Below are 26,415 nucleotides of genomic sequence, written 5' to 3'. Positions count from 1 at the left end.
ATTGGAATAGATCGCCCATGGAAGTGGTGGTGTCACCATCTGTTGTGGTTTAGGAATGGTATTTCCCAATTTAGTGTTCCTGCTGAAACACTCCAAACCAGTCACCACTCACTCAGTCTCCCTTCCCTCTCCCTGCAGTGGGATGAAGATGTGAATTGGAGGTACAAAAGGTGAAGACCAAGGGTTGAGATAAGAATGATTTACTAGAAACAGTAAATGAAATAAGAAAACAAACAGTAACAACAACAATGTCAATAACAGAATGTACAAGAGAGGTGAACGATTCACACACAGGTGTTCACCACGCAGAACCCGGTACTACCCTGACTGCTCACCCCCAGCCCCTGCACATAATGTCTGGCTTGTGGCCATGCCCCTCCTACCTACTGCAAAAATTAATCCTGTCCTGTCTGGAACCAGGACACCATCCCTGGAGGTGTTCAACAAACGACTGGCTGTGGCATTCAGTTGACAAGGTGGTGATCCGTCAAAGGTTTGATGATCTTGTAGGTCTTTTTCCAACCTAACTAATTCTGTGGTTCTGTGATTTTGGTAAGGTACTTGTATATGGTGGATGGAGACATAGCTGCAAGCAAAGGCAGCTATAGCTCTATTCCAGACTAAGCATTGTATACAAGACTGTGCAGAAACTCTGAAGGAAAGGCACTTTGACATGCAGGAGAGCCATTCAGGGATTTTTTTTTTTACTTCTTGAAATGCTAACCATTTGTGCAGGTGTATAACAGTAAAGAGAAAATTGGTAACCATTCTCCAGGAATATATTCAACCACAGGAAGAAAATGCCTCTGTTTAAATGATTTATCTGGTGATTTAATAGCTCATTGCTCTGGAATGTATTTTCTTCTCATCTTTATCCTGGAAGGTGCTGAAGCACTTGATTTTCACATGCCTGAGGGTGTGGGGCCATAACGAAGCTTTTCTCTGCTCTAAAGCTTAAAATTTCCCTCTTTACAGAAGTAGTACAATGTAATCAAAGTGCTCATCCATGGACAGAAAGTTTTTTGAAGGGCACTATCACCTCAGTCATATTTTCCTCTAAGTGACCCTCGTAGGATGGTGCTCCTTTGTGACACCAAGAAGTTCACTGTGACTTCTCCCCAACTCTCTGAATTGTAATTTACGGTGCTTGCAGATACCAGATATTCATTTGGGATATAAATTACATAGGCCAGGAACTAGAGCACTGCTTTTTTGCACAATCCCTCCACAGCCTTCAGTTGGGTCAGAGGTTAAATGTAAATGCCATGGAAGCATACCAAGATTCAGTCTATCAAAAATTAATCTCTCTTCTGGGACACTTTCCAGCATGCATATTGATTTTTTGGGGGGAAGTTATGAATTTGATGAAATACTGGGCAGTAATTGGTTTTCAACATAGTTGTGACATTTAGGTACAATTTACCAAATCTGATCCATATCCTCCACAACAGGCAGCCTGGACAAAAATGGGGAAAAAGAATGGGGTATTGGGCAAGAAATAAGGCATGAAGTCCTGGTGTAATAGTCTAGTACAAAAATGGAGAGTGGGAGTAGAGGCATTTTGCCTCTGCCACCTTTTGTGCTGCTACAGGCATCCTGCATTCATTCCAGTTGTCAGGGTTTTAAAAAGAGTGTTAAGTGAGAAAAGGTAGTAAGGAACCATAAATGGTATTTGAAGGCTGAAGAATGATGCTTTTCTTGACAGACTTGAGAACTTGAAGAGTTTTCTTTCCTTAGTTTATCCAAAAGGAAACTTATCCAAATTCATCCAAGTTTATTCAAGTTTATCCAAAAGAGTCTTGACAGAACATCCTTCTAAAGGGCTCAGTCAGGGAAATGTGTTAACTGGTGCAGAGGCAAGAGGATGAGAGCAACATTGCACTTCATAGAGATTGTTTTCCATATACAATGTGCTACCACAGCAAGACACATGGTTAGAATGTGTGATCAGCTCTCAGGTGAGAAAAACACCAGGTTTGGAATTTTATTTTCCAGAAGAAAACATAGTAAGAATTAGTGGTCTAGTGTTAAACCCAGATTAATTCAAATGATAATTAGCTAAGGGTTTTTAATATTCAGATTTGCCACTGGATTCAAGTAAATGGTGGATCTGTCAAACCTTGATACCCTCAAATCCAAATTGATTGTCTTTCCATGAGACAGACAGAAGTTGAAGAGAAATCACTAGATAAAATCTGAAGGTACCTAGGAAGAAAAAGAAGTCTTTAGATTCCAGATGACAAGAAATGACATCTCCTAGCTTTAAACTATTTTAATACTTGAATATTCCTAGGGAAAGGCTTCAACATAAAACATTGTGAGCAATGCCAAGTTTTTATATTATTGGAAACTGCCAATATACACATCACATGTGCATCTTCTTTTCCTCTGTCTCATGATTTTCAGGAAAAGAATGAAACATCTGATTAAGCCACAGAGGAGACCTACCTTCATTATTGCTTCAGCCACAGGTCACTCTCTCACATGCTCTTTTTCTCACATTCAGCAGTACTAAGGCAGATAAAACTGGAAGATCTGGAAGACCTGCAAAGCTGTAAGTCTCTTAATCAAACTTTTTACTACCTTTCCTTTTCCTTGCTTCCATGAACTATTTCTCTCTTCCTCCTTCCAGCTTCCAGCCATGGATGATAGGAAATCCCTGAGCTCAAGGTCTATCATGCTTCTGTAGAACTTGGTGAATACACCCCTAAGGCATAGGTCCAGCTTGTCTCTAACCCTCCCAAAGTCCTGTGGCAGTTAATTTCAACATTTAAGGAGGGGTGGGACATATGACAAAAAGGATCACTTTTTGTTTTGAAAACCTTTGGCTTAAATGGGCTAAAACCCCATTTGGTCTCCCTTCAATTCGTCTTTTCCAGAGTTGCTGCATGAGCAATTACTCCAAGGTCACTTTTCTGAGTGGTAAAATTTGATTTAGAAGCTATCATTGTGTCTAGATAGAGTTGTGTTGGGTTTTGTTTATGTTCATTATTTTAGATTTGTCTTAGCTGAATTACATCTGTTATGTTATCACCCACACTTAGTATCTTATGATTCTTCCACAGCTCTTCCAGTCCTTTTTGATTTTAACACACCACCTTGTGAACAAATGGCAATCAGTTTCTGTTCAACCAGGGCACAGAAGGTGCACAGAAACTTGCACTTGCCTGAGTTGCTCCATGTGGACCTTACAAAAGCCCTCAGTGTACCCTGAGAGGTCTTAGAGAATTGTTGGAGACAACCCTACCAGCTTGGAGTGAGAGAGCAACAGAAAAAGCAAAAGCCTGAATTTACATAAATAGTTCTATTTCTCTCTAGTTTTCCATTTCTTTCCCCCAGGTAATTTGGCCTGATATTGGGCAGTTGATTTTCCTCTTTCAGGTTAACACCCATGATCTGACTCCAGAAAGTGAATGGTTGAATCATTACAGGGAAATCTGAACTGCTTACTGTACTCCATTAAATTCTGAATCTTGAAGAAATATACTCTGTAGTTTGTCAAATTTATCTGCATGAGAGGCAGGCACAGCTTATGTACTGCCCAGTGCTTATTTTGGTCACTGCAGATGAAGCAAGTGGTTCCCACTGTGGCACCAGCAAACTTTTCTGGTAGCATAGGATGCAGCTTAGACGTCATTCCTGAAGTGGTAGAGCTGACAGGGTGACCATGTCCTCACTATGATCATAAAGCTTAGTAGTATCTCAATTATTTGAATTCACAAGTTGTTTCAGCCTCTACAAAGCCCAGGTGATAAATAAAATATTAGCCAGTGAGAGGGAGCAAGAGAGTCAAGCAAGCCAACTAACCTAATGCTTGAAAATGGGACTATGCCAGTTTAAACAGAGCTTGTCAGCAATGACAGCAACCGTTTTGGGGTTAAAGTGTGTTCATCAGGACATTTTGGTAAAAAGCATCCTTGCCGTTAGAGGGCACCAAATCACTTTAAAATCTGCCTCTCTCCCAGGAGTCTTGGATTCGTACCCAGCCTATGCAGAGCCTCAGCCCCGCACTCTCCAGCCACAGCTCAAATGATTTTGGTGTCATACTTGTTGAGTCTCGGTGTCCTCCACTTGATTGCTACCGTTTTGGCCCCAAATCCCACCAGTGTCACCGGCAAGTTTTCCTGTCATATCCAGAGCGGAAGATGCGCAGCCTCCTGCCTGCCGTGGGGAACACAGGGAAAATCTTATTTACATACGTTTCTCCCCCTGTCAGGTATATAGCCTTTGGGAATGGGAACTACACTGTGTAAACAGCAGTAAACTTGTGAGACTTGAAGGGCATGACAGGGAATGTCACCTATTAGAAGATAAATAGGCTGAAAAGCATGGGAGCGTATGGAGTACAGCTGTTAGGACACTGCCTTACTGCTGTTATCTGGAGTTATTCTTTCAGCTACTACTCACATTTGCTGATACTTGTTTTACTTTGGTCACCTTACTCTCGGGTACATTTTTTTGTTTCTATTGTTTTGGTTACTTTACGGCTTTTAGTTTCTTCCTGAGTAAAAATCAGCTTCAGTTGGATTGGAGCACAGAGGGCTGCTAAAAGAAGAGATGGGCTGCACAGAGAAGTCTCCCATGAAAACTTTTCCATCTGGACCATAGCTGAGGATCTTGGGCTAAGATTCAGTCAAAGCCTTGACCCATGATTAGGGTTAGGAAAGAGACAAAGCCTACAGCTGAAGCTGGGATTGGGCTGCAGAGGAGCTGCCGAAGGATGCTAAGTTTGCTAAGCATCTTCTGACAAGTGATACATAGGCTCCTGTTAATATTTAATAGAAAAAAAATGTATGATTCAGTCTGTAGGGAAAGTGGAACAAGGCCAAGCAATTAGTTAGACTGCTGGGAACCTGGAGTAGCTGTGCTAAAATTAAATGAGTTGCTGTGGCTATGATTTACTCTATTTCCCAGCCTTTTAATTCTGCTCAGTTTGGCAGGTTTATCCCAGATCTATACCAGGGTGAAATGTCCTTTGACTCTGCTCTGAAAGCAAAATCTGATGCAGTTAGGCATAAGGAAAGCAGTACATTTTATTATGGAACCGAGTTCTAAAACATCTAAATTATGTCACCTGCCATGGACCTTCACTGTAAGTTCTTAAATATTTGAATAACAAAATATTTCTGAATTTCTGGCTGCCTGTGAGGATCAAAGTGTGATGTTGACATTAGTATTCTTTGAAGGGGGAACTCATCACAGTGTTTGTGAGCTTTTTCCCTTGGTTTGCTTCTCATGGATATGTGAGATAAAGCACTGCCAAATTCTTTAAAAACAGAGAAGAAGAAAAAGAGCCAGTGCTTGCATGAGCATCTCTCAGAAAATCCAAAGAACTCTGGTTAATCCCAGCTGAATTTGTAGTGCTGAAAAATATCTCTTCAGAGAAGGACAAGCTTTCCCTTTAAAGCTACAACCAACAGTATATAGAGGAGGCAAAACAAATGTGTGGGATACAGTGGTGTTGGGAAGGAGTTAAGTGTATCCAAGTGCAAGGAATTTTACATTTTACCTTTTAATAACAAGAATCCAAGTGACAAGCTTTACCCTGAAATATAACAAAGGATTTATGAAAAAAATTCCTTCCTTTTGTGTTTTAGTGAAAGTGAGATAATAAGGTGGGATTTATATTTACTAATTTTAGTTGCCTAGAAAGTATATGAGCGTGGATAAGGTGTCTAAGATCCTCTGAAATTTGGTGGAGATCTAGTCAATAAAGTCAATTGCATCTAGGATGTGATTCACTGGATCAGATGTAAGAGTGTATTTTACTTTGAAAGCATACCCTAAATTACATCAAGTAACACCACCGACTAAAAGCTGCTTAGGCAGTGAACACAGACATAGTTGCTTACAATGTAAACACACACATCCAGTTTGATGAATTCTGCTTTTAGCACCTCTGAAGCTGATTATTTGCAAGAAATGCCAAACCATAAACACTGGAAATGCCTAAAGTATTTCTTCCACATCAGTTTTACAATACTGTGTAAGTAATAGTGTCAAGAACATTGCTGAGCAAAATCGTTACTGAGGAAACTGTGGCTGGAGTTTCAGATGTTTCAAAAATGTAGCCTAAATTCAGGTGCTCGGACAGCATTCAAGACAAAAGCCCTGTCAAAGGACAGGGTCCCACTTGCACAGTTCTGGTAAGCTCTGAGTCTGAGTAGTAACTATAGATATAATGTTCTTTGTAACTTTTTAAAAAAATAAATAGAATTCCTGAACAAAAAGTTCAGGAATTCAGTAGAACTGGTAGACCCGTGCTTTGAGTCTAACATCTTCATTCTCTATCCAAAAAAAAAAAAAAAAAAAAAATTCAGAACTACAGCTAATTCAGTTGCCATTTTCAAGGCCAAGAGTAGACATCTAACCATTTCCATGTATTATATCATATACCCTTCAAGACTAAGAAGTGGGGGTTGAAGTGTTGACATATTGAAAGTCATACATCATGCAAGAAATCGAGCACTGTGACTTCAAACCCTTAGTCTACTAAATCACAGTGCTATATCTAGCAAAAATCAAAACATGATGCTGGTTAACTCCTGGTACTATTACATGATAGTTACCTGGCTGCCTGGCCTTTGTGCTCACAGAAAGGATTCATTTCTAGGTAGAGCTTTTCTTTTTTTTTTCTTTTTTTTCCCCAAAGATAGACAAAACCCTTCAAGTGGTCACTTGCCCAACTTGTCAGGCAGGTTAAGTTCTCTGCTTTGCTGGTTTTTTAACCTTCTACCTTTCCCAGTACTTTTCTCTGCTCACTCAGATGCTGATAATGGACATGAGAGTTGATTTCAGACAGGAAGATGATATTCATCAATTAACATCTTGAAGCATTCCTTCTGAAGAAAATAAGATAATCTCTTTTCCAGGTATCTCAGGTTTACTTATTCCTGGGACCATGATGGCTGTGCTTTTTCTGATTGTGTGGATTCCACATTGAGGCAAAAAGTATGCTAAAAATAAAAAAATCAGAACTGTTCAATCAAGTAATGTCTCATCCCATATCTTGTAAATCCCATAGGTTCTTGTCTTCTGCACATCCAGATGCAGGTAAAATTTCCTTTGGCCAACTGACACCCATGGGTTGGCTCACTTTAGGACTAGAATCTCAGAAAAAGGTGTCTGGAGTTTTTTTCTACACAAAAAGGCTCTGGTAATAAGATAGAACAAGGGCAAAGATGTGGAGGTCAGTTCAAGCAGCTGTTCTGAAAAGGTAGGCTCAAAACCAGCTTCTAAAATTTCAAAAAATATGGTGAGGTATATTGGGACTTATTTTATAGAAATGCTCAGTATCTGCAACTTTTATTGCTACCTATAAATTAATGTCTTGAGTTGTCAGACACTGTGTAAAAAAAAAAAACCCAAAATTGAAAATTTCCTTCTCACCAATTCACCATCTTAATCTTATGTACCACTCCATACCTCAGGATGGTATGTTGTGGCTTCACAAATCAATGGTTTTGAGCAGGGGTGATACTGTGGTAGTAAGATAAATCTTATAAACTAGTGACTCCTAACTCAAGTCCCATTAGGATGAGGAACAGTATGACAAACTCGAGTTTTTAGACCTGCTTCTAAGATCTTAGTGTGTGCTGGAGAGCCCCCAGAGTTAATAACATTTTTGAAAGGTCCTTCTTCCTCTTCTGACCCCCAAGATACCTGCTTTTTCCTAACACACACTGTCTATATAGATGTTCTTGATTATTCCTTTGATTCTCTGGAGAACATGCAAGGAGCTGAACATTTATGGTCCTCCTGCTGATAGCCTCCACAGAGGCCTGGCAGAGACAACCTCCTTGTTATCCAACAACTCTGAAATCACTCTGACATAAAGATAAGGAAAAGTGAAAGAGGAATGTATTTCTTCACCACATCCCACATAAACAACACAAAAGCAATAAAGAAATTACAGCAATCAAAAAAACCAAGCCCTATTCCTGATCTCCAGATATTAAAGCTTCCTTCATTTTGTCTCTTTTTATCCAGCTGCCTCAACCTGATTTTTGTGGCAGAGGGTAGGAAGAAATTAAAAACAGTGTTAAAATTGATTCTTTAGGGCGATGCACTCCTGCACTGTGCTTGGGTACATTTGTTCAGATCACCTCCAACCAGCCATCAGTTTGTGCCAAGACCTACTGGGAGGCTGAACTGATGGGCACTGGAAGTGGCCAGCCCCTCTGGGATATCCTGCAGGGAGGCTCCCTGGGAAAGGCGCTCTGTTCTCCTGGCTTGCCCAGTGCCTACGTATGCATGCATATTCATGACTGGCTATTCTTTCAGGCAAAAGAGAAAATTTCTTTAGAAAATTGCAGCAGCAGAACAGGGCTGTGCTTTCAAGTATTTTGTCTTTCCCAAAAGAAAATAGCTGATGCCATGAAAAGTTTTGTGTAACTGTAAATGTGTTCAACTGTGCTGTAATGTTTCATGGAGGGGGAATTTTCTTTCCCAGCCCAGCTGCTGAATAGTTTGTGCCTCCAGGCTCCATGAGGAATTGAGAAATAGGACCAGGCATCATGCTAATTTTTATCATTTTCCCCCCCCCCCCATTTGCAATAATCTGGGACATGGAAATTCCCCTGTGTGGCTGAACATTCCTTTCTTCCTCTGCTCTGAAATCACATGTGCAGATACACGTACACACAAACACACACTTTTGTCTCTTCTTCAAGACATTTTTATGAAGAAGTGTTTTGGAGAAAAACTTCCACACCTAACTTCACACTGCAGTCTGATCAATGTTTTTTAAAGGGCATTGCAGTCAACCTGGGACTACTGCTGACTCCAAGAAGGTAACACTATGTAAATGAACATGCACCTGTTTAAGTTTCCACTCTCTGCTTATATATACATGTAATGTGGGGGTTTTTTGTTTTGGTTTGTTGTGAGTTTTGTGTGTGTGTTTTGTTTGGTTGGTTGGTTTGGTTTGAGGTTTTTCCCCCCAGCAGCAAAATGCTTCACTCAGGAAAAAGTGATCTGCTAATATGGAAACTGGGAGACTTGGGATTTTCCTCTTTTGACCAAGACATCTTAGCAGATGAGGGGAACATTTTCAGAATTTGGGTTTTCCCTGAAATGTTTAGGTTATCTAGTCTGATGTTCAGCCATTGACAATGGAAATAAAACCTTCTTGTGTTACAAGCAAGTGTATAACTTCTGTAACAGCCAATTAATTAGGCACTTACATGCAAATAAGTAATTTTTGTAAATTCAGGCTGAATTGTGTTCCTTGGCCTGAGGATAAAACTAGAAAAGTTTCCAAGAGTCTCTTCAACAATGTTTCTTTTTCTGTAGGGATGATGTTCTTCTTCAAGACCAAGAATAACCCTCCTTCTGTCTGTTCCCTTGGTTTTTGTTGTAGTTGTACCTGCTGGCCCTGAGTTCCTCATTGTCTTTGAATACAGAGGGACAGACAAGTCAATGAAGGCCATTTTTAGTAAAATATTTTGAGTTTCTACGTTCCTCTGATTCATGAGTAATGAGGCTGGGGAAATCAAAGTATTTCTTTTAACCTTTCTGTATTTTTCCTCATTTGTCTTGTTGATCCAACTGTCCTGTAGAGTAAGGAGCTGTGGTATCACAGCCCAGGAATTTAATCTGCTTCCTTGCATTCTGCCATCACCCAAAATATCCTTACCACTGGAAAGGGTCACAAATGCTTCTCCTTTCTTTTTGGCCTATTTTGTGGAAAGCAATATTGTTTTGCCTGGATTCTGATTTTGAAATGGCAAGTAGTGTGGGTGATTTCTTATCTGTCTGCCTGTGCTTGCCCCAGGAGCTGACCTCTTCATGCACTGTGAGAACACAGCTCACAGCTTCCCAAGGCCTCCAGAGGGCTGCTGCTCATTCCTTCACACATGGCCTGTGGGGTCTGAGAAAGCTGCTTTGCAAGATTTTGCTTTAGACCATCAAGATCTCTTTTTTCCATCATTAGAATGACCTTGGAGCTCAAAGACACATGCCAGAGAAGGCTCCTGATACTGAGGAGCTAGTCTCTAACGAGAGGAAGGAATTTGTCATTGCCTAACTAGAGTGTCCTTTGCAAGCTCATAGTTATTACTGATGGTATGTTCTAAGTCTTTCACATTCCCCTACTGATTTTCACACCCAAGAACAAGACAGAAGCAACTGTTTCTTGCCCCCAAGATTTCCACCTCCAGTAGGAGGGTGATTCTATGTAGGAAGGCTTTAAAGTGATCAGACACCTACCAGATTGTCTTGATCCTGACTCTCTTCATGACTGGGGTTATATTTTTCTAAGTGTTCTGGCACTGATCGAGGCAGTTGTATCAGAGAACAAACTGAAAAACACACTACAATGTTTTATAATACAAATGGGTCCTTTGCTAAGCCTACATCTGTTTCTCACTGCCATTGGGACTGTCTCTTTGATCTGAGCTGCCTGTGTCATTAAAGCAGCAACAGGAGGCCAGTGGCTCTGTTGCCTACACAGAGACCTAATAGGAACTAACCCAGTCCGCTCCTCTGCCTTGGAGTGAATGTGTGATGCTGCTTGCAAAGGCTGAGGTGGGAATGAAGGACTCGGCCAGGATGGCCATGGCTGTGCCTAGGCTGTGCCCAGGGTGCATTGACACAGTTGGCTCCAGGCTGAGGGACTGGGAGAACTTCTGCTTTTCTCCTCTTGTTACTGTGCTTGAGCTGACTTCTTTTGAAACAGTGTGTACGTGAAGTGAACATGAACTCAGATTGTGCTACGGAACAAGATCAGATGGCACTGTCATACCTTCAGTGTTGGTGCTGGTACCTTCTACCTGTGTAGATCCCATCTCCCACTACCAGACATTTATTATTTTTCTTCTTCCTCCCCCGCCCCCTCCTTAATTTCCTGTTTAATTTTGAGGCTTTTAATTACGTGGTGCATTTATATGGCTGTGTGTGTATCAGCAATGTTTTTGGACTGGTAGGAATGAACCTGCATAACAAAATAGTTGGTACTAAAGGTCAAATGTCCATATTATTCACTTTTCAGAAATATTCTATGCTGAACTAGCTCTGCTCTGGTCTTGCAGAACTCTTTGTGGTACAGTGCAATGGGGTATGATCCTGAAGCACACTTTCCACTTTGCTTTTATTTGACAGGAATCTGGCTCATGGTCTCCAAGACAGATTAATGGTGGGAACCAAAGCACCCAATTGGGGATAATGTGAGATTTGCTTCAAAAGTGTATCCTTAATCCAAACCGAAGCCCTGGCGTAGATATATCCTGTGTGATCCACTGGAAGGATTTGGAAGGGTGTCAGGCCTTAGCTAATGCCTGGGGTGGAACACTGTTTCAAACAGCTTGCATTGCTGGAGAGAACAGACAGAAGTTTTGTGCCCAATAGCGGACTCTGTACAGCCACAAGGCATCCTCTGTATTCATAGCAATGAAGTCCCTGGTCACCAAAGAGGTTCTTCTATTTTCTTCTCCACTGAAAATGCAGTTCCTGTTTCAAAAGTTCTGCTAGCAAACTGCAGAAAAGCTCTCCCGGAGATGTACGTGTCGTATTTTCAACTAAGTAGGCAAACATCTTGCCGTGTAGGGGTCTAATGCACAGTTGGACAATGTGATTTAAGCAGAACTCAGAGTTTCACAGATGGAGACTGTTCTGAAACAGTAACTGACATGTACAGCAGCTGCACTCTGCTTTTCAGTAATTTTTTTCCACCATTTTAATGAATGTTTTATGTTGTCTTTTCTTGCTGCTCGATTGTCCCAGCTCCTGTTACTGAACACAAGGGCTGCCTTTCACAACCTGTATCACTCCACGTTGACATAATACACTTATAATTCTGGAAATTCCAAGACATATATACACTTCACGGTAACTCCCAGGAAACTAAGCCCTCTTGGAGTTAGTAATTTTATTGTATTTCATTCCACAAAGGAAACTCTACCCCCAAAGGAAGCAGTAAGCTCTGGCCACCTCTATAGCTGATAACAATCCAAGACTTTCATCACATTTTTTTGACCCATTCTTGGTTTTCAGGAATAACAACAGCTGCTGAAAGCAATACAATTTTTAGTTGTACTTCTTTACCTTCCCCCTAGCAAGCATCCTTAGTAGAGGCTGGGAGATTAAATAGCCTTGGGGTAAATCAATCTCCAACAGCTGTTGCCTCCAGCATTCTTGACTGTCAGTGACTTCATTGAAAACGTATGAGTGATCTTTCAGCATGTTCACAAGTGGAGAAATGTGTCAACTGGGAAATCTTTCTAGCCCCAACCCCATCTTCATGAATGTACATGGATGGCTGAATAATTTCTCAAAATTCCCAGTGGTTCCATGACATTTCTTTCTTTATCTCCTTGGTTTTGTTTGTTAATCTTTCTTTAATGGAAAGATAGCTCTGAAAAGGATGAGCATGAATTATGTTTTGTCAGCCTGAATATTCCCTTTGAGGGCCATTTGTTTGGATATGTAAATCAGTTTTCATAATGTAAGAGGCTAGGGCAGAACTGACTTGATGAGGACTGAAGTTAGGAATGTGGACTGAAAACCAAGAAGAAAACTGCAGACCACCACAGGCGGTTCCTGCTTCTCATTAGTGGAGGCAGCTTTTGCTTTGATTGTTGCTCTGTAACGCCGCCATTCCTGAGCACTTAAGGCACAGATGGCACTTGCCCCCTCTTTCCCTAAGCATGACCTCCCAGCACTGCCAACTACAATTGTCTCTCCAACACCACGTTCAAGACCAAGCTATGGTTGTGGGAACACCTCCAGCCCATGGTCCAACCTTGCTTCCCTCATTCCAAGACAGCATCTCCACAGCTGTTCCCATGCTGGCAGTGGGGCCAGGAGTCATGGAGGCAATGTGACATGTGGATGGGACGGGGCTGTTTCTTGGCAAGGATGGAAGTTTTGCACACGTTTGACTCCCAAATCTCCTCCAAAACAGTGATGTCTATGGAATCTAAAGGGTTTTTTCTGCTCTAAACAATCTAGTACTCACACTAGCAACTGCATACTTTGTGTGTACCTGAAGCTGTCCCTGGTTCCATTTATATCTTGATCAAACTCTATCTTAAGTTTATTCCCATTTTTCATACTGAGGAGACTCCTTTGATAGTAGAAACCTGCTTCTGCTAATTAAATATATCTAGGCACAGCTTGCATCCATTTGTTGATGTGATGAACATTATCTTTTAGATTGAGTGGCTTTTGTCCATCCCTGATTTGTGGTGTTGGCTTTTGTGCATCATGATTTTTGGTTTGTCTAAGATCACTCTTACTTTTTCTTGTCAACTTGTGACAGCCTGCTATGGTAAGTTAGATCTATAGGCTGGGACTAAGCAGGACTTTTCAAAGGGTTGAATTTCTGTCCCAATAAAGAGTTTCTTTGAGCTTGAACTGCATCCCCAAGCTTGAAAAATTAATAATCTGAGAATTCATTCCTACTTTAAAGTTCTGGTTTCTTCTGGATGGGAAATAGTGAAAACACTCCCAGAGCAGCATAAACTGAGCATGTTTCACTTCCTGAAGATTTTAAATTGACAGAAAGATTCTCACTTGGTTATGGGTTTGCTTCTTTCCTTTCTCAGGGTGAAAGTCGCCTTGTTTGAAATGCTTTGTTAGGAACTTTATATTACTAAAATGCAACATTCAGTGCAAATTCCCATCTGAATTCTGATGAGCTTCAACCGAGTGAATATTTTATACCTCAGGTTTAACAGATGTGAACACTGCAAGGTAATTATATCTCTCATAAAAATGACCAGTCCCTTTCACTAGAATCATAACTCAATTAAGGATTTGGAGAATTATTATCTCTTTTAAAGCACTTTAAAAGCAGACCAGAGCATCATTTCTTCAATTTTGGAGTCAAGGAGCTGCTGTGTCTGGTTTTGGGGAAACTGGGTCAACCAGTATTTCCATAACACTTGACCAAATTAAATTTCCAGTTGTGCATAGTTTTGGTTACCTTGAAAGGTGATTCTGCTGGAATATCTGGGTTATTATATCACACAGAAACCCAGTGCAGTCCTTGCTGTATGAAGAGTGCTGAAACATAGTGGATCTATGTTGTCTTGGTTGAGAATTTACCAGGCACTCTTGCTTATCATGCTTCTCCTTGGGAGTGAGGCTTTCATGCTGTCCAGGATTCAGATTTGAGAGCTGGGGAATTTCTTTTGAAACCACCTTTATTTTCTGCTAGGGTGTGATGCTGAGGTGAAAAAATGAAAAAAACTATCAATGGGATAGAACTGCACTGTATTAACTGTCCTTTACTAGAAGATTTCTGATCTTTTGAAGCATTAATAAGGGTCAGCTGTGCTAATTTATACTTCCAGTTGGCAAAACTGTCCAAGCATCTCCTATACAATGCTTCAAAAGTACCCTGAGGGGGTAAAGTTACCCTGAAGTGTAAACTTTTATGAATAGATATCTTATACTATGGGGCAGAATACTTATAATAACTAAATGATGGAGCAGGAGGGAAGGACAATGTGTATTGATATGACTGCAGTGAAACTTTGCAGCAAACAGAATTTATTATGCATAGGACTGTTACTAATTCCCCTGTAGCCAAACTGTCATCCCTGATGATGAGATACCTACTGCATGGTATCACAATTATTGGGTAAAGTGAAGTAGGGAGTTCAATTGCCTGTTTTGAGGTCATGCAGCTGATCAGTGGATGTCGGAGTTATTTATAAGAAGCCCAAAGAACTACTCATTATGTTCCCACAGCACAAAGAGCTCCAAAGGGACTTATAGCTTACAAGTTTTACACTCTTAATTTGGTTAAGCCAAGGGCTTGAAAATTTTGTCCTTGGGATATACATTTACTTTTCATTATTACAGTGAGAACAGGAAGAGACATTTACAAACTTCAGAAAATATGTGCAATGGCTTCTCACAGTGGAGATTTTAATTTTTATATTTGACACCAATTAAAAAGGAAAGGTGAAGTCTTTGTGGAAAAGAGATATCTTACCTCTGTGGTTCAAATGAACTGTCCGCAGTATATCAGCAAGCACTGCTCTTCTCAAGTACCTTCATGAATGTCAAGGTGACAATGTCTTTCACCCAATTAATCCCACAACTCCCATTTGACTGTTCTCCCACTCAAAAGACCTTAGGCCAGCAGGCCAGATTTCTTCTAGCAATTAGCCTTTAACCCTCCCTCTTTGCTTTTTCAATTGCCACCGACTCTGTGTCAGACAGGAGTTTTATGCTTCTTTTAAAGCCTATTTCACACTGCCTCTGGCTTGACCTTTGGAGTATGTGCATTTATAAGGAAATTGTTTGAGAGAAATTTTAACCACTATTTAAGAAAGAAAGTGCTGGGACTTCCCTAGAAAGGTAACATAACGCCTGCCTATATCTCTAGATGTGATTCTGTCCTCCTGGCTACTTTAGATTTTGTTCTTTTCTTTATGAAGTATAGAAAACTACAAATCTGACAACAATTGTTGTAATCAGTCTGTGTATATTAGAAGCAAATAGAGGTTATTTTATAAATTCAGAGATAGCATAGTGCTGTTCTCTAAGTTCAGCACTAACTAGTCACTACTGTGCTCTAATTAACTTGTGATAATGGAGAACATTTTTCTATATCAGATGGAGCCAAAACAATTCAGCTATGTGTCCTGCACACTCCATCAATAACAGTTTCCTTCATTTATCAATGGATAGCAGCAGAAGTGGATCTCTGGAGACACAGTGCCTTTCTAAAGGCTGTGGTCAGCACCATAATGAAGTCCCCACCGGTTTCAGGGGTGGATAAAAACCATTTAGGCCTCCTGGATCTAGTAGCAACTATTCAGGAATCAGAAATTCATAGAATCATAAAGGTTTGAAGAGACCTTCAAGATCACGTCATCCAACTGTCAAACCAGCACCACCATAATCATGCCTAAATCAATCCCAACTGCCACATTCAGACGCCTCTTGAACGCTTCCAGAGATGGTGACTATACCTCCCTGGGCAACTTTTTCCAATGCCAAAACAGTCTTTCAGTGAACATTTTTTTTCTAGTATCAAATCTGAACCTCTCCTGGTGCAAATAAAGGCCACTTTCTCTCTCCTGTTGCTTGTTACCTGGGAGAAGAAATCAACACCCACCTTGCTACAACCTTCTTTCAGGGAGTTGTAGAGAGCAATAAGGTCTCTCCTGAACCTCCTTTTCTCCAGTCTAAACACCCTCAGCTCCCTCAGCCTCTCCTCATCAGACTTGTGCTGCAGACCTTTCACCAGCTTTGTTGCCCTTCTTTGGACATGTTCCAGCACTTCTATGTCCTTTTTTGAAGTGAAGGGCCCAAAACTGAACACAGTACTCAAGGAAGAGAATTAGTCTGGCATTTCAACCCCAAAGAAATACTGTTTGAAACAATTCCAGAATGAAAAATTAACTCTTAGGTTTTTAGTTCATTTGGTAGGATCTTCTCCAGGTCTAGAAGTAGTTCTGAAGCTTGCTGACTGAAGCTACTGACACTAGAGATGGATCAATATTTCCTGAAAAACAACAGAGATTCCTGGGTATTCAGTTGAACCAAACTTATTTGAATGTGGGGACCTGATGACAAAGTCAGGGTGACATTCTTCTGCAGTTCCCTGACACATTTGTTCACCACACTCAGATGGTTTCTGAGACTCTCATACTCCTGTATTTTCTCTCTTCAAACTGAGACATGTAAGAGTCAAGCTAAACACAAGTGTGTAAATTAGCAGGAGGTTTATACTCATGGACCTTCTTCGGAATACTCAAATAGGATTTTTTTAAATCAATGAAAATTTCATTATGCCTGAATTCAGCCTCCACAGAAATCCCCACAGGTGATGTGGGGACTCTTGTAGGAAGGACCCTGGACCTCCTGATCTACTGTTGATCGCCTCCTCCACAGGGGCTGGCAGAATTCCTAAAGGCAACTATGCTTACTGATGATGTTCCTGTAAGCACTCAAAAGCTGTTATCAGATCCTCCAAATGCATCCTTTTTTCCCAGGCTGAGCAAGTCTCTTCACAAGTGAAGCACTCCAGCTTATAAGCACCTTCATTTCTCCAAAAGGTCCTGAGTTCTGCTCATGGTGGTGTCCTGGCTGCAGACCTACTCCCTGCAAAGTCACCTATTTTCCCCAGCCTCTTGGAATTTTATTGCCAGCTGTAGGTGACTGCATAGAGTTTTGGCTTTCCGTCTCCACCCCTCCCCCCACCCCAGGCAATCCATAATCACAAGTAGATATCAATTACATTCTGACATGGCAAAGATCCTGATCCTGAAAAAACATAGCTGATCTCCAAAGGGGAGGCATAACTAAAGAAAAAGTCATGAACAAAGCAGCTGTTGCAATTGTGCATTTGTCCATGAAGTCTTTAGGTTGCACTCACACTTTAGCTATTAGTAATTAAACAAATTGATTGGCACTTAGTTATTCTACTCTGAATGACAGGTATGCTTACCTTAACAATATATTAATAATAAAAATTAAAAATAGTTCTTGCTAACTACTTCTATCACTCACAGAAAGATTCAAAATTATCTACATAGCCCCAGAAATTATTTCACTCCCTGAAACATTTGAAATGGAGTTGAGAAAAATCTGCGCTGTGTTATGTGAAGGAACTACTGAAATTAAACTACTAAAAAATGGTGGTAAGCAAGAAGTAAATTAAGTTCTATAACCACAGATAAGTATCTATAGCATAAGTCTTTTTGATACCTTCAAAGACTACTCATTTGCTTAGCTAGTGTGCCTGTTTTTAATGACTCATGTTTCAAAGCAACAATAAAGCATACATTCCTGAGGTTTTAATGATTTTTTCTTTTAAGTCCTGTGAAAAAATGTGCATAAGTAGCATTTCATTTACTTGGAAGTAAATTTGCTGTCCTTGAGCTTCATTTGTCTTCATTAATACCATTTCAGACTTTTGCAGGTTATCATTAGATGCATTTTTTCCCCTAAAAGGCAAGTTCTGAGTTTGGTGTTGTACATCTGATAAAATGTACAAAATGAACTTGTCCTAGATAAATCTGTTTTTACAAACTTGGCAAACTTAATTCACCAACATACTCCAATTTCCAAATTTATATTTCTGCATATAAAAGTGAAGATGAAGCTCTCATATCTTCCGAAAGCTCACTTCATTTTTTTTATTTTTCTCTCTGAGAGCCATATTTCTCCTCCTACGGTGGGACAGGCGAAGGAAGGAGAATAAATGAGGCAGTGCCTCAAATTGAAAATCTTACCCGTAAATAAGTTTCTCTCTATTCTTTGTTTCACCAGTAAAGGACTTTAGTGGAATTATTTACGAGGTGCCTAGTTCACCTCAATATAACCACAGACATTATTTAGACAGCGGCATAATTGTGAATAGCATTTTCAGGGAAGTAAAGGTCACTGTCTATAGCAAAGAGCTTCTCGCCTAAATTAAGACGTGAAAAGGGAAGTTATCAGCCTTCAGTTGTTCCATAAGTGACTAGAAAACTGAAGCCATATGTACAGACACTCTCACAACTCCTGCCTCTGCTTTTAAAGGAAAAACTGTGAGACAGAAATGTGTCTCGGAAATGGAACAGCACATGGCAAATTGGAGTGGAGATGCTACAGCACAGGTATAGCCTGGTGAGGCAAAGGTAATTTAGCATGTTGACAACTGGTAGACTGTGTGTGATTCCAGTGTAGGTAATCTTGAACTGGAGAGCCCTGGTGCTTGCTCAGGGAAAGCCAGATTTCCTTGCTCATGACTTGTGTGCTGGAAGTCCACACTAAAGCCCAGTTTGCCACAGCCCCACTGCTGTGGGTGAGCAAGCTGATCTGTTTGCTCAGAGCCTCTTACAAGCAGAAAGCACTGTATGCCAACTTGTTTCTCTTCAACTGGTACATATTTCCAAAGACTATTCGGACCAACATCGTCATTTCCAGGAAGTTTATTTTCTTTCCTGAGTAATTGTTAATGACTAGAATGTCTTAATGGTCCTTTACAGTTATTAACTTATGAATCAATGCAATCAGGATCTTGATACCAAACTCTTTCCTGATTCACAAACAGCACAATCTCATTAAAGCCAATGAGTTTCCATGGGGAACCTATCAGGAGCCGTTTTGGCCTTGAGTTCTCATATTAAGTAGAAAACAGTGCCTAGAGCAATGCCTTTTGGCAGAGTCTGGCATTCCATCAAAGAGACACACAATTAGCAAGTGATTATTATTCACAAGCCATGAGAAGCTGCCAAAAATTCTTTTCTAATAGGATACAATGACCTTATTGGGGTAGATTTTTGCTGGACTGACAGTTCCAGCAGTCAGGCTGATTGTGTTGGGGACCATCTCCTGTTGACTTGTCAGAGACAAATCCTTCACAGGAGGATGACTGTGCCTGTACTCAGGGCAGCACAGGGCACACATAGGCTGGCTGCTGTGACAGCAGGCATGGGAAGTTGCCCAGGAACCAAATACACTTCTATCATGAGGCCTACAGGGTGGGTCCTTCTGTTCAAGCTGGTTCTGTTTCTCCACTAATTAAAAGGCTTCTTATATATTGTAAAGTGCAGAGTAGACCCTAGAGGAGACTTAGGCATTGTAGCAAAGTCATCTTGGTGTGGCAAAGTAATTAGTGCATAGTGAAGAAGTAGTCCAGAATAGCCTAGAAGGAGTGACTTCTGAACTGCAGAGCTTGTACCATGTGTTTGCCTATGCATTTTACAGTGAATACTCCACTGACAAAAAAAGCATGAATAATCCCTAAAAGAAAAGGCTGGAATTCAAGACTCCTCTGCCAAATGAGTGATCTCACAAGGCTGTGAAGCCAGGCTTCTTTCTGCTTCCTTTACCTCACCCAAGAGTCTTGAATTCTCTTCCATACAGTGGGCCAGCTTCAACAGGAAGCATGAATAATATGTCACCTCCAAAATAACCACTAGTGTGAAGGCTACAGGGATCTGTTTTCCTGAGGAAAATTATGCCACAGAAATCATGGTGAGGAGCACTTCTCCTCTGGTGGTACTGAGTCTTGAAGCAGAGGTCAAGCTGCAAAGGTACAATACATCCAAGGTCCTTCTGGACCGCAGGGCACCATCAACGTGAGTTCATGTAGGAAAGTCACGTACCCAGGTACTGGGACTTGAGTCTCCACACTGGTCCTAGGTGTGGGGTTTATGCAGCTACTCTGTTCTGCACTTGTGAGAGTTGGCATGAGGCCTCTTACTGTTGGCTGGATCAACAATTCAGAGACCCTGGAATATTTAGTTACATGTACACGTAATTTTGATGCTAAAGGTGAACAGTCTGAATAAACCACTGAAAGCTTTCTACTGACTGTCAAAAGAACAAAAAGGGGTCAGCCAAGGCCAGAGAGTTGTTTTCAGGTGGATAAAGCTCCCAGAGATTATCGTGGAGGCTGGTAAGAACTGATAGCCTGCCATGGAGCACTTTAATCTTCTCTAGAGGAGAAACAGACTCCTTGCACTGTGTTCTCTAGCAGAAGCACACTTGACCACTTTGGGGCAAGACAGCAGTGCAGTTACCTTTAGCAATGAACAGATCTCAAGAAACTGTCAGAGAGCAGTTGGAGCTGGGTGGCCAGGAGGATAATGGGTAAGATACAAAGTGCTAATGGAGAAACCTGAATAATCTTATGCAAATCAGGACTAACACAAACCCATAGCAGTGAAAGTCAGAGAATGTACATTTGGCTCCTGCCTGAAGCCACCTGAGCTTTCCCTGGAAGTTAAATACAATGTTTTTACTGTGTTTGGTCACTTAATTGCTTTGAAAGGCATCGTGGCTGAATACCATTTTTTTAAAGTCCCATGGATAAATCAAAAGTCAGCATGCCATGGTTTAACCCCAGCTGGCAGCTCAGCCCCACAGAGCTGCTTGCTCACTTCCCCCCTCAGTGGGATGGAGAATTGAAAAAAGTGACAAAAATCATGGTTTGAGATAAAGAGAGTTTAAGAGATGAAGAAAAAGCAGCATGCACAAAACAAGGAATCAGTGGACCCCTTCCATGGACAGGCAGGTGTTCAGCCATCGCAGGGAAAGCAGGGCTCCATCACATAACAGTGTCTTGGGAAGACAAATCCTCTTTCCTTCTTCTTCTCCAGCTTTATATGCTGAGCATGATGACATATGCTATGGAATTTCCCTCAGATGTTTTGGTGTCAGCTGTCCTGTCTGTGTCCCCTCCCAGCTCCTTGTTTCCCCCCAGTCTCCTTGCTGATGGGCTGGGGAGAGGAGCAGAAAAGGCCTTGATTCTGTGTAAGCTCTGTTCAGTAACAACTAAAATATCCCTGTGTTATCAACACTATTTCCAGCACAAATCCAAAGCACAGTCCCATATCAAGTACTATGGAGAAAATGAACTCCATCCCAGCCCAAAGCAGCACACAGAGCCACTCTGAGGATGCTGCAAACACATGACCAGAGTCCATTAGCTTTAAGAATGTGGCCTTGGCATGCAGGTGTATTGCCTTCCCTCCTGGGCTGGTAACTGAAAGCCAACCCAGCAAAATGCAAGAGCATTGAAGAGAGCAGGGCATACTAGAGAAAATATTGCTTCCTCACCTGGAAGTCCGCATCCAGCAGTTGAGAGACATGGCAAAAGATGGAGGTGGGGAGTTGCAGAGGTAGTTTTCAGAAATTATCATAGACACGCAAAGCAATCCGCACATGGGAATGGAGCGACAAAGTCTCAAAGGATATCATCCAGCACCTTCCTATAGACTTTGAAGGAGCACATACAGACCCTTGGAGAAAGGAGGATGTCAGAATAACATATATACAAACAGTATATGGAATAAGATAAAAATGGGAGCTACTTTTTACCTCTATTATTAGTCAACAGTATATAGACTTTCAGTGGCATGGAATGATTGAGTTTGCCACTGAGAAAAGAACATTTTCCTAAGCTATATTGAAGGCTACAGGGAGAGTGTCAGCGTCATGTGAAAACACCAACTCTACTAAAATTAAACCGGAGCCCCTGGTGGTCTAGTGGTAAAGGCGCGGCGCTATCACCACCTAGACCCGGGTTCGATTCCCAGTCAGGGCCACTCCCGGGCAGGTGGGGCTCGTTAGCCCTTAAAGGCAACCCACCTACGTCCTAAGGACCTCACTGCCACTGTCCAAGCTCGCTTGGCCCCGGCAGATGAACCTTAGGATTAAAGGGTGGGCTCAGTTCCGCGCACACTGTGTCTCACCTAAAAAATCCAATGCGCAGGCTGGAAGGTGGAAAGACCTTCCCCGGATCTTCGCTCGCGAAGACTGGCCATTATTATTATTATTATTACTAAAATTAAAATAAATACATACATAAATACACCTTTTCTTAATCCTGTGTGCTTGAAATTATGCACTTGAATTCATGCTCAAGCATTTGCATTAGCTAGGGTTTTTTACCTACCTGTTCAAAAATACTAGTCCATAATTATTTGATAAGAGATGATTATCAATTCTATTAGAGAAGACGAGCTGTCACTGAGACATCAAACTGGCAAGTTCCAGGTTAAGGAGAGATTTATTTAGGGACAGAAACATCTACATGTGTGGCTGTATTGCCTAACAACTATAGAACAGACTGTCATCACTGCACTCTGTTAGTAGCTTGCTATTAGCTCACCAGCTCCAACTCAGATCTGCATCACCAGCACAGCCTTTTTGCCTTCAAGGCTGGGGCAGATGGAGTCATCCCAAGTTGCACTCCAGCTGTTTGAGCCTCAGGGTATTCAAGTGTTGGGCAGGGAATATGAGAACTGGAAGTTTACTCTTAAGAAGCACTACACAAATGTAAGGTATTAGCAAAAAGATGGAGACTGTCACAACACTGGCTGGTGCCAGAGCAGCTGTTCTTGAGCTGTGCAAGTACTGTCCCTCCAAGTGCTTCCAGGCACCAGGGGAACACAACAAACTCAAGGATAAGCTTCCCTTTGGTACTCAGTGACCTTACCCAGCAATTCAAAGGGATCTGAAATATCTATATTCTGTTCTTTATACAAAGTGTTCATATCCTTCCTAATTACTGATCTATTCCCACAAGCATCTTAACTTCCTTTTCTTAATAACCTTCTAGATTAGAGCAAATAGACACTGAAACAATGGCTGCTGCCACTTTGTGCTAGGTGCAGGATAAAAATAGAATAGGAGGGAAATCTTTCTTTGAAGACATCAAGATCTAAACAGATTGAAATAAATTGTGGAAGGGGAAACACCGAGGAAGAGGATGAAGTGACCCACCTATTTGCAAAATAAGTCAGTGGCAGAGAAAGGAAAAGGATGTGCAGATTCCTACTCTTAGGTAACAAGTAGTTTATCATTTCACTTGCTTTGTTTCTGTTACTGATTCTGATGAATACATTTTCCCTTCTTTCCTCAGAACAAGTGCACCTACCCAACGTGCCAACAATTCCACAATATTTTCTGCCTGAGAGGAGGAGACTGCCTCTTCCTTCTTCCCCCTCAGGTTGTGCTGCGCAGCTGTGATACCAGATCTTTAATCATAATGACAAGCAGAGAGGCTCTATGCAAATGTAAGCAAATAGCATTTGACATTTATATGAAGATGATAAAGACAAACATTGGGGGCTGTTTTGAGGGCGGAGAATGTTTACACTGTTAGTAGAAGAGAACAAGGAAATTTAACCAAGCAATTCTCCCAAGTCTGAGCTGACATGAGTTCAAAGATGGAGTGACCTTGCTGGCTAAGTGGATGCTCCACAGGCTGTTAAATACATTAAAACTGAAGTGCAGCATCTGCCTTAATATCACTCTTTTCAGGATACACCTACCTTTATCCTTCTTCTTCCATCAGCTTTTCTGACAGATTCTTTTGCATCATGTTAAACCTCGTACTGATATTTTTGTTGTCTGTTCCCCCCATGTGAGTTTAAAGAGAGAGGCAGAAAAGAGTTATGAGTAGCTACCTTTTGGGAACTTCAGAACATCTGTGACTTGATCTAAATTCTATCAAAGGATTTTGCTGTTGACTTCAGCAGGGACTACCTTATCCTATTTATACAACATCTAACACAGCTGTAGACAAATCTCAAAGGAAAGATATGGGCACTCCTGCAACACCATAGCAACAATAAAATAATATTATCTTTAACAGTACTAGTTATATGGATATGGTTTTTCCAGCTGCTCTTTTTCTGTGGATGCTGCTGGTTGCTGCCTTTCTGTTTCTAACCTGAATTTGAGGCAGAGAAGTGGAATACAAAAGCAATGTTTGCACAAGTCATTTTGATGCACTGTGATTAAATTCCCCCTGTCACCAGATTAAGCCCCTTTCTACTTTAATCTTTCTTTAGAGGTAGTTGTAATGTATATCCCTACAGTTGCAATACTGTCCTCCAACTGGAGGCACAAGGATAAGTCTCACATTGAGATTCTCTCAGTTTTAAAAGTGAATCCTTGAGGGTACTCCGAGTCTTGTGTGTACAAAAGTAGGTGTACGATAACTCAGTTCAGTGCTTTATTACAGTTTGCAACAATTGACTGGAATTTGCCTAGGTCATTTTATTTCTGTTATCATAGATGAAAGAAGATAATAGGATGTTGACATTTGTTGGATGTTTAGATCCTTGTTGTGTTGCAGGATCCTTGACTGGAAAACATTTGCCTTTCCCCAAGGAACTGATTGAACAAGCAAGTGGCTAGAACAGTTTTGCCTTTTTCTTTTTTTGGCAAAACTAATGAAGTAAGCTATGGATGGATATTCATCTGAGGGACCCTCTAGATGTTCCTCACGTTCTCTTTAGAACAGCAGGAGCCTTGACAATTAGTTTTGATGAGACAGCCAGCTTTAAGGTATTAGATCTCATGAAGAAGAATAGTACACAAAATACTGGATTGTGTTTGAAGAATATTAAATATATTGTTGGCCACATGGACAGTGGGATTGAGTGCACCCTCAGCAAGTTTGCTGATGACACCCAGCTGTGTGGTGTGGGGATGTTGTCCAGAGTAATTTGTACAGGAGATGTGGGCCTGTGCAAACCTCATGAAGTTCAACAAGCCCCAGAGCAAGGTCCTGCACCTGGGCCAGGGCAATCCCAAGCACAAATACAGGCCTGGTAGAGAAGGGTTTGGGAGCATCCCTGAGGATAAAGACTTGGAGGCATTTGCTGGAGAAAATATGACTGAAGAAGGGTAGGTTTAGATTATATATTAGGAAGAAATTCTTTACTGTGAGAGTGGTGAGGCACTGGAAGAGGCTGCACAAAAAAGTTGGAGTCTCCTCATCCCTGGAGGTTTTCAAGACCAGGCTGGATGGGGCTCTGAGCAACCTCGTCTAGTGGAAGGTTCCCTGCCCATGGCAAGGGGTTTGGATCTTTAAGGTCCCTTCCAACCCAAACCATTCTATCCTTCTATGATTCTGAAATATTCAATACAAGAAAAGGGCAGCAAACTTTTCAAGTGGAACATGTGTAAATTAAGAAAAATAACCATTACAACTAAATGTAGTTCACTAAATGCACCTTTTTGATGGGCCTATGCAACTAAAGGATTTTCTTTCAAGGTTACAGCTTGGAAATGCATTTTTGGATCAGTGATCCAGAAGAGCTTTGCAATATCTCTAAAGTAGCTGTTACAATCTATTACAGTAGACAACTTGGGGAAACTTTAGTTCACAAATCACTGTCCCAATAAAATCAAACTACTCCTTTCCTAGTTGTCATAGTTTATTGTATCAAGGCCCTACTTAATGTAGTTTTAGTTGCTGTGTCATTGATCCAATTGATTGGAATGACTTCTCCCGAGCTCTTAATTTACACAAGATCTTTGTGGAGGAGAGGTATTCAACCTAAGCACTGGAATAAAGAGTACAGAATAATGCTAGTTAGTTAGGAAAGTGATTTATTTGGGGTTTCTTACATTTGATTTCAGTGACTCTGAGATCACATGCACGGATTAAAAACAGTTGCAGCTTCACTGAAGGTAGAAGCACTAATGGTTGTTGGACTAATATAAATAAGGTCAGGAGAAAGTATTGAGTCTTACGTGCTAAAAGGATTCTATTACCTGTGGCTTTCCTTACACAGGGATCCGTATGTCAGATACAGACCCTAATTGTTCTGCTCTGCTCTGATAGACCAGAGCAGCTGTGAAAGAAGCTTTTCCAATTCCCTAAAGCAGGAAGGGAACTTCCAGTGATGTTGGATTTAACTTGCATTGTCAACTAACTTCTGTAAGACAGGAGATGAACAAGGAGGTGGAAAAGTGACCTATGGCTGTTTGGCCCGTGTATCTCTCAGGTTCATCTTAGGTCTGGGTTTTGGCTGGAGTGGCAGCAGGATGTAGTAAGCCATTTATAACAAACTTTTTCTTCATTGTGATTTTTTAGGCATTCTAACTGTGGATTACTCAGTGAAATCAAAATCCCTGATGCCTTTGGGGTGCTCTGGATTTCATTGAGTCACTGTCGTCATAACTTCAGAAAGATATCACAAATGGTTTTATTTCCATCAGCCC

At 41.1% G+C, this 26,415-nt stretch overlaps 1 long non-coding RNA gene across 1 annotated transcript in view; it reads left to right on the top strand.

Annotated features, from left to right (window-relative positions):
- Positions 1-22,222, top strand: part of LOC126639547 (uncharacterized) — a 716,944-nt gene extending 694,722 nt beyond the window's left edge. Inside the window, exon 3 of the long non-coding RNA XR_007628835.1 lies at positions 22,174-22,222. This is a non-coding gene — a long non-coding RNA (uncharacterized LOC126639547). The remainder of the gene's footprint in view (positions 1-22,173) is intronic.
- Positions 22,223-26,415: the final 4,193 nt, after the last annotated feature.

Source organism: Myiozetetes cayanensis, unplaced genomic scaffold (assembly GCF_022539395.1).
Source record: "Myiozetetes cayanensis isolate MyiCay16 unplaced genomic scaffold, myiCay2020 scf1, whole genome shotgun sequence".
Classification (NCBI taxonomy): domain Eukaryota; kingdom Metazoa; phylum Chordata; class Aves; order Passeriformes; family Tyrannidae; genus Myiozetetes; species Myiozetetes cayanensis.
This window is presented reverse-complemented; position numbering and strand designations above follow the sequence as displayed.